Below are 12,457 nucleotides of genomic sequence, written 5' to 3' on the forward strand. Positions count from 1 at the left end.
TGAAATCCATCGTTTTCAGTCATTCACTCTCCTGCATTTAATTTCTGATGGTTAGGTACCTCCAACAGATGTCGCCACTCATGGATGTCGCCATTCATGGTGGTCCTCATCACCCAGGTCTCTGTCAGGGTGTGCATTCTCATCCAGTTGCTCCCTAGTGTTTAGAAGAAAACCTAGACAAGTATCTTTTCAGGTTGCTTGCTCTACCTGTATTTCACAATCTTGCTGGATTTTTCTTTATAATATATTCCTTTTCTAGCAGGAGTGGGATTTAACTCACTTGGAGTTTAGTGTTTATCATACGGGTAACTACACAGACCCAGCTGTGAAACTTCCATCATACTCGTTGTCTACTGAGTCATATAGTTTGTAAGCTAAATATTTAATCATAATGTCAGTATATATTTGAACATGAGAATGAAACATACACTTTCCCTGAACTTCACTGGCCCTCTTAACTAATCTCCAAAGATCTTAAAGGGAACCTACTGTGACTTGCTAGCATTTAGAAATCTTCCTCGTTAACCTATGGAGTAAATTGCTGTGTGTCCTTTTAAAATCTAAATAATTTATTTATATATATCGATATCAATTAGAGAACTAGAGATTGTTGTCATGGGAGAGTCTAAAAGACTGATAAATCAGGCCATTTTCAAACCTCAAGAAAACATTTTGCTGGATTGACATTAAGTCATTAAAAATACACATTGCCGATGCTGAGTTCTTAGTCATTATAAGTTTTTATCATTAAATATTCAAACAATTAATCCTCAGCAATCTAGATTAGCTATGCATACACAATACCACTGAGCTGATACCCTGTGATTAATACTGACTGCTATAGCTCTTGGTCTTTTCAGTCCCAAGGTCAAGGTCAAGGTCATGAGGTTTTAGAACTCTTCCACAAGGAAAGCTGAAAAAAGCATGGACATTTTCTAGCTTGTTCTTCTTTTCTTTCTCATTGTTGATATTTTTTACATTTCTTATACCCCTTCCCAAAGGAAAAATGGTGATCACATTTGCTTCCAACATAGTTTGTCCTATTTTTGGGACAAGTTTTGGTTTTACCAGGCATCTTTCTTGCTTCTTCTCCAGGATTAGGATGGGGCTTTGAGCAACCTGATCTAGTGGGAGGTGTCCCTGCCCATGGCAGGGGGGTTGTAACTAGATGATCTTTAAGGTCCCTTGCAACCCAAACAATTCCATGATTCTATGATTATCTTTACCTTTTTTACAACGTATTCTTTCAGACAAGCAAATGTAGCCCTGAAATAAACTCTCTCATGTCTCTTCTAAATCGTTGTTATTATCTTGCAGATTTTACCACTTCCACTTCTTTCTTTAGCCCACTTGCGCAAGTGTCTCAAAAGTTTCCATTTGCTTTTTCTTGGTTACATATTATTTGTATATTTATGTTTCACGATGTTACAAACAAGCTGTGCTTGTTCCTGGTTATAACTATTAGCAGTGATACAAAATGGGTATACACTGTCCTCAGTTACAGTATTTGAGCATGAAAATATCTGGGTTCAAGGCAAAAACAGAGTCACTAAATCTTGGTTAATATGCTTTGCCTCTCAGGTTTAACTGCTTTGGCTTCAGTCTCAATATCACATTATTCTCCAACACAACTGTTAGACTATAACTTCTATTATAATTATATAACTGCCTTTGGGATTGTATCTATATCTAAATATGCATATTCTGAAACAAAGTTTCCTTTGATAATGACTTAATGTATATACCAATAAAGAGAAACCGCTAAATAATCTTATAGAATTGCCTCTGACCTTGAGCAAAAATGTATTTGTTTTTAAAGATGCCTTCAATATATACATGAAGTTTAGCGGTGGAAAAGCTTTGAATTCCCCCGTAGGATACTCTCTTGGCAAACAAACCAGGACACTTATACCATGCTTATTGCAAAGACATTAGATCATTTAAGTCCATTGCATAAGACAGTAAGTCCTCAGGGTGTCTCTGTATTGTATTTCCAGCTGACAGAAAACCTGACCCATGATGATGTGTTGATCTGGAAGACAACAGCAAACAGAAGAACTCCTCAAGGAGCCAAGAATGCACTTTTGTTTGATAGAGGAGAAAAAACTCAGGCTGACATGTAGGCATCACACTTTCTTATTAGAGAATGTGATAAGCCTGTCCATGACAAGATACAGAAATCCTTAGAACTTTTTCTGTACTTGCCTCTTACATTAGCTTTTAGAAAATTGGTGAGGGAGAAAAATGTTAAACCAGTGGAAAAACTTTATGTGATACAGATTTGAAATGTAATAGAAGACTGTCCTATGGACATAGTTAATGTGCTCATTAATTCTCATAGATAGCATGCCTATGCCTGTTACAAATATGTGGTATGTGAATGTCCTTCATCTGTCCATTATAAAATATTTGGGCTTATTGCAAATTATCTCTTATTCTAGGGTGTAAAGGATGGTATTTGGGTGTAAAGGACATGCTGAAGTTCCCTGACAGTTTTCTTCATGTTATTGGGGAGACTCAAATGAAGTAATACATTGTATGTATTACTTTGCTTTAGCATTCAACTTTATACCCCTTAGCAACCCCCTAAAACGCTCATCATTCCAGCTAGGTGCATTCAGTCAATATACACCGAACTAATAATTCTTTCTAGTGTTTCATTCCTGTTGTCAACAGAGCTAACTTTTAAGATAACCATGCTGATTGAAGGCATGTGTTGTGTGAAGTGTCTGTTGCATTTATGATATTGTTTAGAATAAAACCCAGAAGTTCATTTGTAAAAAAATTAAGAAAATTTACTACCAGTAGAAGATTGAAGCCAACACTAACACTTTAAATGTTTCTTTAGTGATAAAGAAATTTTCAGCAATTTGGATATTTGAACAGAGTTAAAACTTAGTCTAAAAATAATTAAGAATACTTGTTTTGATAGTCTATACACCTTTCCAGAAACATGTTTCTACTTGGTTTTTCTTCCATGTTGACAATTTGGTTTCAGATTATTCTGAATGAATAATAAATATGCTTTGAATTATGCAAAGTGGTAAAGTAATAAGAAAATGAATCATGAATACATTGCAAAATTCTTATCCAGAGATAATTGCATGGGAAGTGGATGATTCACTCTTAACTATTGTATCAGTGACTTCTGTGAGGAAAATGAATACAAACTTCATTAATGCTATGAAATCATGTTACAATAAGTTAAAATCTCTATTGAGATGATAACACTATAGTAAATTTATGCTGCTTCCTGTGTAAATATCATAGAATCATAGAATGTGTTGGGTTGGCAGGGACCTTTAAAGGTCATCTCGTCCAACCCCCCTGCAGTAAGCAGGGACATCTTCAACTAGATCAGGTTGCTCAGAGCCTCATCACGCCTGACCTTGAATGTCTCCAGGGATGGGGCCTCCACCACCTCTCTGGGCAACCTGTTCCAGTGTCTCACCACCCTCATTGTAAAGAACTTCTTCCTAATGTCTAATCTAAACCCACCCTTCTCTATCTTACCCTATTGCTACATGCTCTTGCAAACAGCCCCTCCCCATCTTTGCCATAGGCCCCCTTCAGGTACTGGAAGGCCACTATAAGGTCTCCCCGGAGCCTTCTCTTCTCCAGGCTGAATAACCCCAACTCTTTCAGCCTGTCTTCACAGGAGAGGTGCTCCAGCCCTCAGATCATTTTTGTGGCCCTCCTCTGGGCCCGCTCCAAGAGGTCCATGTCCTTCTTGTGCTGAGGGCTCCAGAGCTGGACACAGTACTCCAGGTGGGGTCTCACGAGAGCAGAGTAGAAGGGGAGAATCACCTCTCTGGATCTGCTGGCCACATATATGCATATTTTGCATATCTATATATGTGGCCAGCAGATATGTGTATATGTATATACGCATATCCCGCATATGTAGTTAATATTATTACAGCTGTAGCAGTTCTTTCTTTGATGGTCTGTTTTTTAGAAGCATAACGACTCAAGTGCTGACACAATGAACAGACAACATCACCCCTAATCCATAGGGACAACAAAAAGAGAAAAGATTTTGAATCCTTGGTCTATTGTTATCTATTTGAATGTACATAGCTTGAAGCTGAGATATTGAGAGATTTATTATTTGGTAAATCACAGTTTGCCCACAGTTTAACTTCAAGTTGGGTGAAAATGTATTGCATAATACTTGAACTCTTTCAGGCTGAGAGAGTTGGGGTTGTTCAGCCTGGAGAAGAGGAGGCTCCAGGGACACCTTAGAGCAGCCCTCCAGGACCTAAACAGGGCCTACAGGAAAGACGGGGAGGGACTCCCTATCAGGGAGTGTAAGGATAGGATGAGGGATAATGGTTTCAAACTGAAAGAGGGAAGATTTAAATTAGGTTATAGGAAGAAATTCTTTACTGTGAGGGTGGTGAGACACTGGAAGAGGATGCCCCATCCCTGAAGGTGTTCAAGACCAGGCTGGATGAGGCTCTGGGCAGCCTGGTCTAGTGGGAGGTGTCCCTTCCAACCTGAACCACACTATGATTCTATGATTCTATGAAATAAGGGGTGAAAGTTGCCCCTAGTATTAAGTGAATAGAATGCGAAGAACTACTTTCCATACATTCAACCTAGGTTGCTTGCTTTCCTCTTCATCTATGTTGATACCACTTCATGCTTGGCACTGCTTTTTGGTAGCCATGAACTTGAAAGACATGTCTGGAGAGCACTCAGCCTTATTTCAAGGATGCTGTTACTGAAAGAAAATAAAGAGGATTCTTTAACTACTACCATCCTGTCAGGTTGTTTTGAAATTTAAATTGAAACAATGCACTGAATATCATTTGGAGAGCAGAATTCTTGCCTGCTGAAGTCAAAAACCCTTGCTGAATATATGGTAAGTTGGCTCAAAACCTGGGTGGGACTGGATTCCTAAGAAATACTTGTGCTGCTAGTCCTTGGACACAACGTACGTCATTCTGGTTTTATCACATTTAGATTGCTTTTGTCTGATCTAAACACATGGAAGTCCACAAACAGTGCTATTAAAAGACTGGCTAATATCAACAAGGAGCATCATAGAGTCTGAGAAAGAGGTATATTGGTGGAACCATGTTCTGCCCTCCGTGAGACAGAAACGGGAACAGACACCAGAAAGAACCCAAGATCAAGGGGATCCTGCATCCTCCCCCTGCCAGGCTGAGGGCACTGTCTTAAAGGAGAAGAGTGAATGGAGGCAAGTCCATGCTTGGGGTGGCAGGCGAACCCCCTCCTTGCTCACCCTGTCTTCCCAGATGCCACTGTGCAACAGCTGTGAGGCTCTAGATCTGGAAGGCCAGTCAATGGATGATGTGGATGATGGTCCATCTTCACCAGAAGTGCTGTTAAGGTCAGAAAGGCCTATTCCCTGTACCACAACCACCACCACAAGGAAGAAAAGATGGGTTATAGTTGTAGGTGACTCCCGTCTGAGGGGAACAGAGGGTCCAATATGTCAGATAGACCCTCCTCTTAGGGAAGTCTGCTGCCTCCCTGGGGCCTGGATTAAGAACATCACTAGGAAGCTTCCCAGCCTGGTACAGTCTTCAGACTATTACCCATTACTGCTCTTCCATGTGGGTGGTGATGAAGCCACAACACATAGTCCAAGGGCAATCTAAAGACATTTCAGGTCATCGGGACAGTTGCTAAGGGAATCTGGAGCACAGGTTATTTTTCTCTTTCCAGTTGCGGGCAGTGACATTGGAAGAAACAGACAAGCCCCGTCTATTAATATGTGTCTCCATGACTGGTGTCACTGACACAATTTTGGGTTTTTCAATAATGGGATGCCTACGCAAGCACCAGGTTTGCTGGCATTGGATGGGGTTGACCTTTCTGAAAAGGGGAAGAGTGTCTGCTCACAAGCAAGCAAGGCTCATTGACAGAGGTTTTAACTAGGCTTGAAGGGGGAGGGGTACAAATATCAGGCTTGACTGTGACAAGCTGTGGGATGACATGCCAAGGTTAGAAGGACAGGGTGCTAGCGAGGGCTGCAGCCTGTTGCTCTGGGATGTGCTAGCTACACACCAAGGGCAAGTCCTGCCTGACCAACCTACTGGCCTTCTATGATGGAATAAATACATCAGTGGACAAGGGAAGAGACATAGTTGTCATCTCTCTGGACTTCTATAATGTCTTTGGTGGTCCCCTGAAACATCCTTCTTTCTCAACCAGAGAGGTATGGATTTGATGGATGGATACTGTTCGCTGGATGAGGAATTGGTTGGATAGTCGCATCCAGAGGGTAGTGGTCAACGGTTCAATGTCCAGATGGACACCAGTGATGAGTGGTGTCCCTCAGGGGTCCGTATTAGCACTGTTTAATATCTTCATCAATGACATAGACTGTGGGATCAACTGCACTCTCAGCAAGTTTGCAGACAACACCAAGCTGAGTGGTGCAGTTGACAGGGCTGGGGGACGGGATGCCATCCAGATGGAGCTGGACAAGCTCAAGAAGTGGGCCCATGTGAACTTCATGAGGTTCAACAAAGCCAAGTGCAAGGTCCTATATGTGGAGTGGGGCAACCCCTGGTATCAATATAGGCTGAGGGATGAATGGGGTCCTGCTGAGAAAGACTTGGGTGTACTGGTGGATGAAAAGCTGGACATTAGCCAGCAATGTGCGCTCACAGCCCAGAAAGCCAACCGTATCCTGGGCTGCATCAAAAGAAGTGTGGCCAGCAGGTCAAGAGAGGGGATTCTGCACCTCTACTCCAGTCTGTGGAATACTGTATCTAGCTCTGGAGTGCTCAGCACAGGAAAGACATAGACCTGTTCAAGTGAGTCCAGAGGAGAGCCACAAAAATGATCAGAGGGCTGGAGCACCTCTTCTATGTTGACAGGCTGAGAGAGTTGGGATTGTTCAGCCTGGAGAAGAGAAGCCTCCAGAGACACCTTATTGTGGCCTTTCATACTTAAAGGGGGCTTATGAGAAAGATAGAGACAAACTTTTGAGCAGGGCCTGTTGCAATAGGACAAGGGGTATTGGTTTTAAACTGAAAGAGGGTAGATTCAGACTAGATATAAGGAAGATGTTCTTTACAATGAGGGTGGTGAAACACTGGCACAGGTTGCCCAGAGAGGTGTTAGATGCCCCATGCCTGGTGACATTCAAGGTCAGGTTGGATGGGGCTCTGAGCAACCTGATCTAGTTGAAGATGTCCTTGCTCATGGCACTGAGGTTGAACTAGATAACCTTTAAAGGTCCCTTCCAATCCAAAATATTTTATGACTCTATGAATATCAGACCTACTCTGTGTGCATATTCACAGTGATCTCTGCTTACTCAGAATTTTCTTTCCTACATACCGTAGCTTCTCCATGGAGGTGCAGGCTGACTGTACACTACTTTTTTGATAAATGCAATACAACTTGGATGCAACAGATTGCGTATGAATTAAATGTAAAAACACTTGATGTTTGTGCATTTTTTTTCCAAAACTTACCTCATGCAAGATGTTCAGGAAAACAATAACATAGCGACATAGCTAGGTGCTATATTACTACCAGAAACCACATAAATCAGAATTGTTTATGTGGTAAAAGTACTTCAAGTAATAATAGAATTTGAAACCTGCTTGTGGCATAATGGTGTACGGCAACCTATTGCAATCAGTGGGTCTGAAATTGTGATATACCACAAAAATACACCTTAAATTTCAAAATGCCCTGTATTTTACATAGGAGATTATTTCACCATACTATGAAGAACGAGACAATGACTTGCCAATACATGAACAAGTAAACAAAGTGCAACACAGGAAAAGAAAAAGCATTAAAAAGCAAGACTTTGAATATACAGCAGCCTTCCCCTGTTGTTCAAAACTCTGGCATGGGGCTTTCATTGATTAATTAGTCAGGATGGGAGCCATATTCCTCTCATTTTCTCATTATTCGGTCTCGATCCAGCTTTGAATCTCCTCAGGGTTCACTGCTACTAATGAATCACTCCATTTAGCACAATGGCTTATTTTCTGTAAATCAGGCCTTTGTTCTTTGGTGAATTAATGTTGCACCAGTATGGACAGCAGTGAAATAGCAATATAATAGGTCTATTTTCAGCACAACTTGTTGTATAAACTTCAATGGAGATATATGTCAATAAAAGGAACAGTTACTTTGATAAGAAAGCAATTGTTAAGATCTAGTGGATTTAATCAGATTTTTTCATTTAAGATGATTGTTTTGTCATAAAAGCAGGAAAACTGCTTTTCCTCTTCTTTCCTCTATTCTACCCCAGTTTTTAACTTGGTCTTATGGGACATACATTTTTTAAAAGATTTATATTTTTCTTTCTTTTTTTTTCCAGATAGTAACCCAATATTTAATGGGGACAGTACTTAATACAATAACAACAATATATATTTTGGTGTTGTTGTGTTTTGTTTTGTTTGTTTGTTTTTTTTCCATTTATCAATTCTGTAATTGCACAACAAGTTACAAAAAGCAATATGGTTTGGGTTTGATATCAAAGATCTGTTTATTGTACTTCTGGAGAACTGTAGAGATAGACAAGTGCAATTAACAATATTTCTTTAAATTTCTATTTGGCTAATTGGGGGAACACTATGCACAAATGACATGTACCGTAAAACCAACGTGCTCAAAGAGAAGATGATTAATACAGGAAAGTGGATAAAAATTCAGCTCAAGACTGGCATCAAATTGCTTTTGGCACTGATCTGCTTGAGGGGGAATTATGGTAAATAGGTGTTTCGTCCCTAGAAGGAGGAGGAAATAAATAGACAAACATGGAAACACCAAGAGAACAAAGATACAGCTCTGTCCTGACTTAAAACCAAGTGTCAGAGAACACATGGGAAAAGAAGCCTTCGTTACAGTTAGGAAACTGCTGCAAAGCTCTTTGAATTCACTGGGGAAAAAAACAATGATGGTATTTACTAAGTATCAGATCCAGCTCTTGGTGAATATCTGTGTAACTGCATCACAGCAGCACTTAACATTTCCAACTTCAAATCCCAAATGAATGATTTTTACTATGGTAAGCAAAAACTGGGATGGATTGTCTAATCTCTCAGCATTTTAAGTCCTAAAATCAACCTACTTGAACTAAAGCTCAAAATATTTTTTTTCTTAAAGTCTAGTTCAAGTGCAGTAGATATAGTGTTTCCAAATTCTTCAGTATTTTACTTCATAATAGGAATAAGTCTCTACTATTGACCTTATCTCCAAATCAAGCTGTTACTGGAGTGTAAGGGAGTGGAAACCAGGACAAGGAGGCACAGAAAATTGGATTCACTGCATCTTTGAGCCCACATATAAATGTAATGGTATTGTCACTCTGTCACTCTCATCCTGACAATTTTTTACTTTTTTTTAATAGTGGTTATAAATACATATATTTGACTAATGTATATCTCATATGCTGATCACATGAAAGATGTGCTGATCATCAAAACAATATGAGTTCAAATGTACTCAATTTCCTAGTATAGAAAGTTACCCATCAAAGTAAAACGCAGTTCTGGATTTCCATCTCTATGATAATCTGGAAAGTATCACTATATCTTTTGGGGAAATTTAAATACCATAAGCAGTCAACAGCTTTTGCAGATTTCAAAACATTGATGCAATATCTTGAAGATGACAGTTTTAATTTTAATTAAAATACATCAGAAAAGTGTTAAGAAAAAAATCAGATCAAAAAATATTATTTCCTCCTGTCAGCAATGTCAGTTATTATGCCAAAGAATCTAAATTCCATTTGCATTATATATGTGAAAGACTGACTGAAAATAAGTAAAATGAAGGAAAATGGATTTTTAAATAACTATTATTGAGTGTTTTTATGTTAGCTGTGGAGACACATAGGGAGATTCAGGTATGTAATATATCTACAGAATAAGTGGAATTATATGTATGTTTTGGAAACTTCATTATATGTGTGTTTGGGAAACATTACTACATTTGAGGGGAAGTAAAGAAATCAGACTTGATTTCTATTTACAATATGAGTAACTTTATTTTCAAACATTATTTAATATAGTATTTTTTGTTGCAAAAACTGAACGATAAAATGTTCTGCAGATGACCTATGTTCTTTGCAATGATAAAGCAAGACGCTCTTGCTCAGTGACGAATGTAAAAATTCCCTTCTGTAGTTTATGTCAGGGCCACATTTTCTTGTCTCTTAACTTTTGTGTTGAAGAAATAGAGAAAAATATAAATGGAATGGTGGTAACATTCCCAGAGAATTCACTTTAAGTTGAATATTGTGTATAAAAAGTTTAATTTATTTTATTGAGTATCCCTCACTGTAAAATATCCTCTACTTTTAAAGAGGTATTAACTAATTATTAGGGTAACAACTTTTATGAGGGACAGATCTCTGCATAGAAGAAAAATTTGGGAAAAGAACTGGAGGATATATTTTTACATAATAATTAGGCTAAGCAATAAATGAAATGTAACTATATTAAACCCAAAATCAGGCCTTTAGGCATGGACGATGAGCGAAGGTACAGGAGACAAGAATAACACATGCATGTCTGTTTTTCCAAGGCATTACAAAAACAGACAGTACAAATGTTCCTGTTCGCTCTTTCAGGTCAGATAAACCTTTTGTTTTATTAGACAAAAAAGGTGGTCCTTACAATCTGGGACAGTAGATGATGGAAATAAACATTTCTGACAAAAGAAAAAATAAACTATTCACATGCATGATTTGGACAAACAGATTAAGATGTAAAACATTGTAAATACACTCCCCTTCATTAGGAATCAGTCATTAGATAATGTTATGACTTGCTGTGCTAAAGGAATTATGTTATGGCAATGAGCAAACAACCGTGGCATGTTTGACCTACAACAGGATGTGAAAAAGCTTTTCTATCTCAAGAAAATTTTCAGGTTTTTTGAGAAAACCTGACATGGTGAACTCAATATCTTCCAAATACTTTGAGAACTGACAGCATTTCTCTCTTTTGTGCTAAGACAGTCATAATGATTTTAGGATGAGTAGGTTCAGATCTCTGCTCTCCTTCATTTCACCTTGGCACTAATTTTAACATTGGTGAGTGCCCCAGACCACAAAATTAGTTTCTTTCCTCATACGAGATACTTTAAGATAATTAATACACTCACTTGGATTGAGGAATACCTAACTTCTGGTCCCTTATTAATATCAGACATTTGGCCAAGGATCTTTTTCCACACACCCACAAAGGAATACAGCCACAGAAATATTGGATAGACTTAAGATGATCTACTGGTTTCTGTTCAAAAAAATCAGTAAGAGAAAATTATTTTTGACTGTAGAAAGTTTGCCCAATAAAGACAGGACAATAGAAGGATACCAAGAATTTAGGTTTACTGCAACCTTACTTTCACTCTGCTTGGTGTTGTTCAAAGCCCGCTTGCCTCAGCAAAACCACATGCAAAAGCACAACAGCAATGCTGAGAAATCATAGATTTACCATGCAAATATTTGTCAGGTGTACTGTGAGAACCTGTTGTCTATAAAATCCTCTTGTTCACCTGACTGAGAAATACAATATCATTGTGCACTGAATCACACCATCTCTCATCTGAACTACTACAATGATGTTATGAAATCATAGAAATTACTTCTTTTTAAACTGTTTCAGTGTACTGTATTTCATCTTTAACTAGTTTCATTATGCAAATTGAAAATTCAAGACTTCAAATTGTCAATTTTAAGTTTATCACACTATGCCTCAGCTAACTATGAAGACTTTGAATAGCAGCTATTCCATATTATTTAAAGCTTTTGTATTTTTTTCTCCTTATTAAAACTCCCTCATTCCTAAAGTTACTGAAAAAGCTTTAATTTTTACTTTTAAAGAAAATGTACAATACTACTAGTCTAATTTAGTGGAAAACTAAAAGAATTTTAATTTTGCTTAAGAAGAATACTATGCAATTCTTCTGATTCTTTAGATCTATAGGACACCCATGTCAGAATTTAAGTCTCTCGTTTCTACACAAAAAGGTCTAGACTCTCCAGAGCATGTCTCAAAGCCTGAGAGAAGTGGGACATATATAATTAGGAACAAAATGTTTGCTATCCAGTTTTAAAATCCATTTGGACATTTATTTTAGGCATATCTACGTTTCTGTGCATCTTTCTCAGAGTTGATGATCTTTGCAACAACTGTGGATGTTCCTTGAGCATACACCAGTTAGACTTTATCTACCATACACCAACCTAGTAAGACAATGTAGTGTGTAAATACATGACAAGCCATCTGCACTAAACTGCTAATTAAATACATATTTTAACATGCAAAGTAAATTGTCATTGCTATTATTTTATTATGTTCTTCAAGAAAACTTTGCATAAAATGTTTTTCACTCAAAACATCTGTTTAGAAAAGTGGTCAATTATACGCAATTAACCTGAAAAGAATAACTTGTTTTAGAGAGGTTATACTACTGCACTTTGTAAAATGTTGATTCAAGG

Source organism: Larus michahellis, chromosome 2 (assembly GCF_964199755.1).
Source record: "Larus michahellis chromosome 2, bLarMic1.1, whole genome shotgun sequence".
Taxonomy (NCBI): domain Eukaryota; kingdom Metazoa; phylum Chordata; class Aves; order Charadriiformes; family Laridae; genus Larus; species Larus michahellis.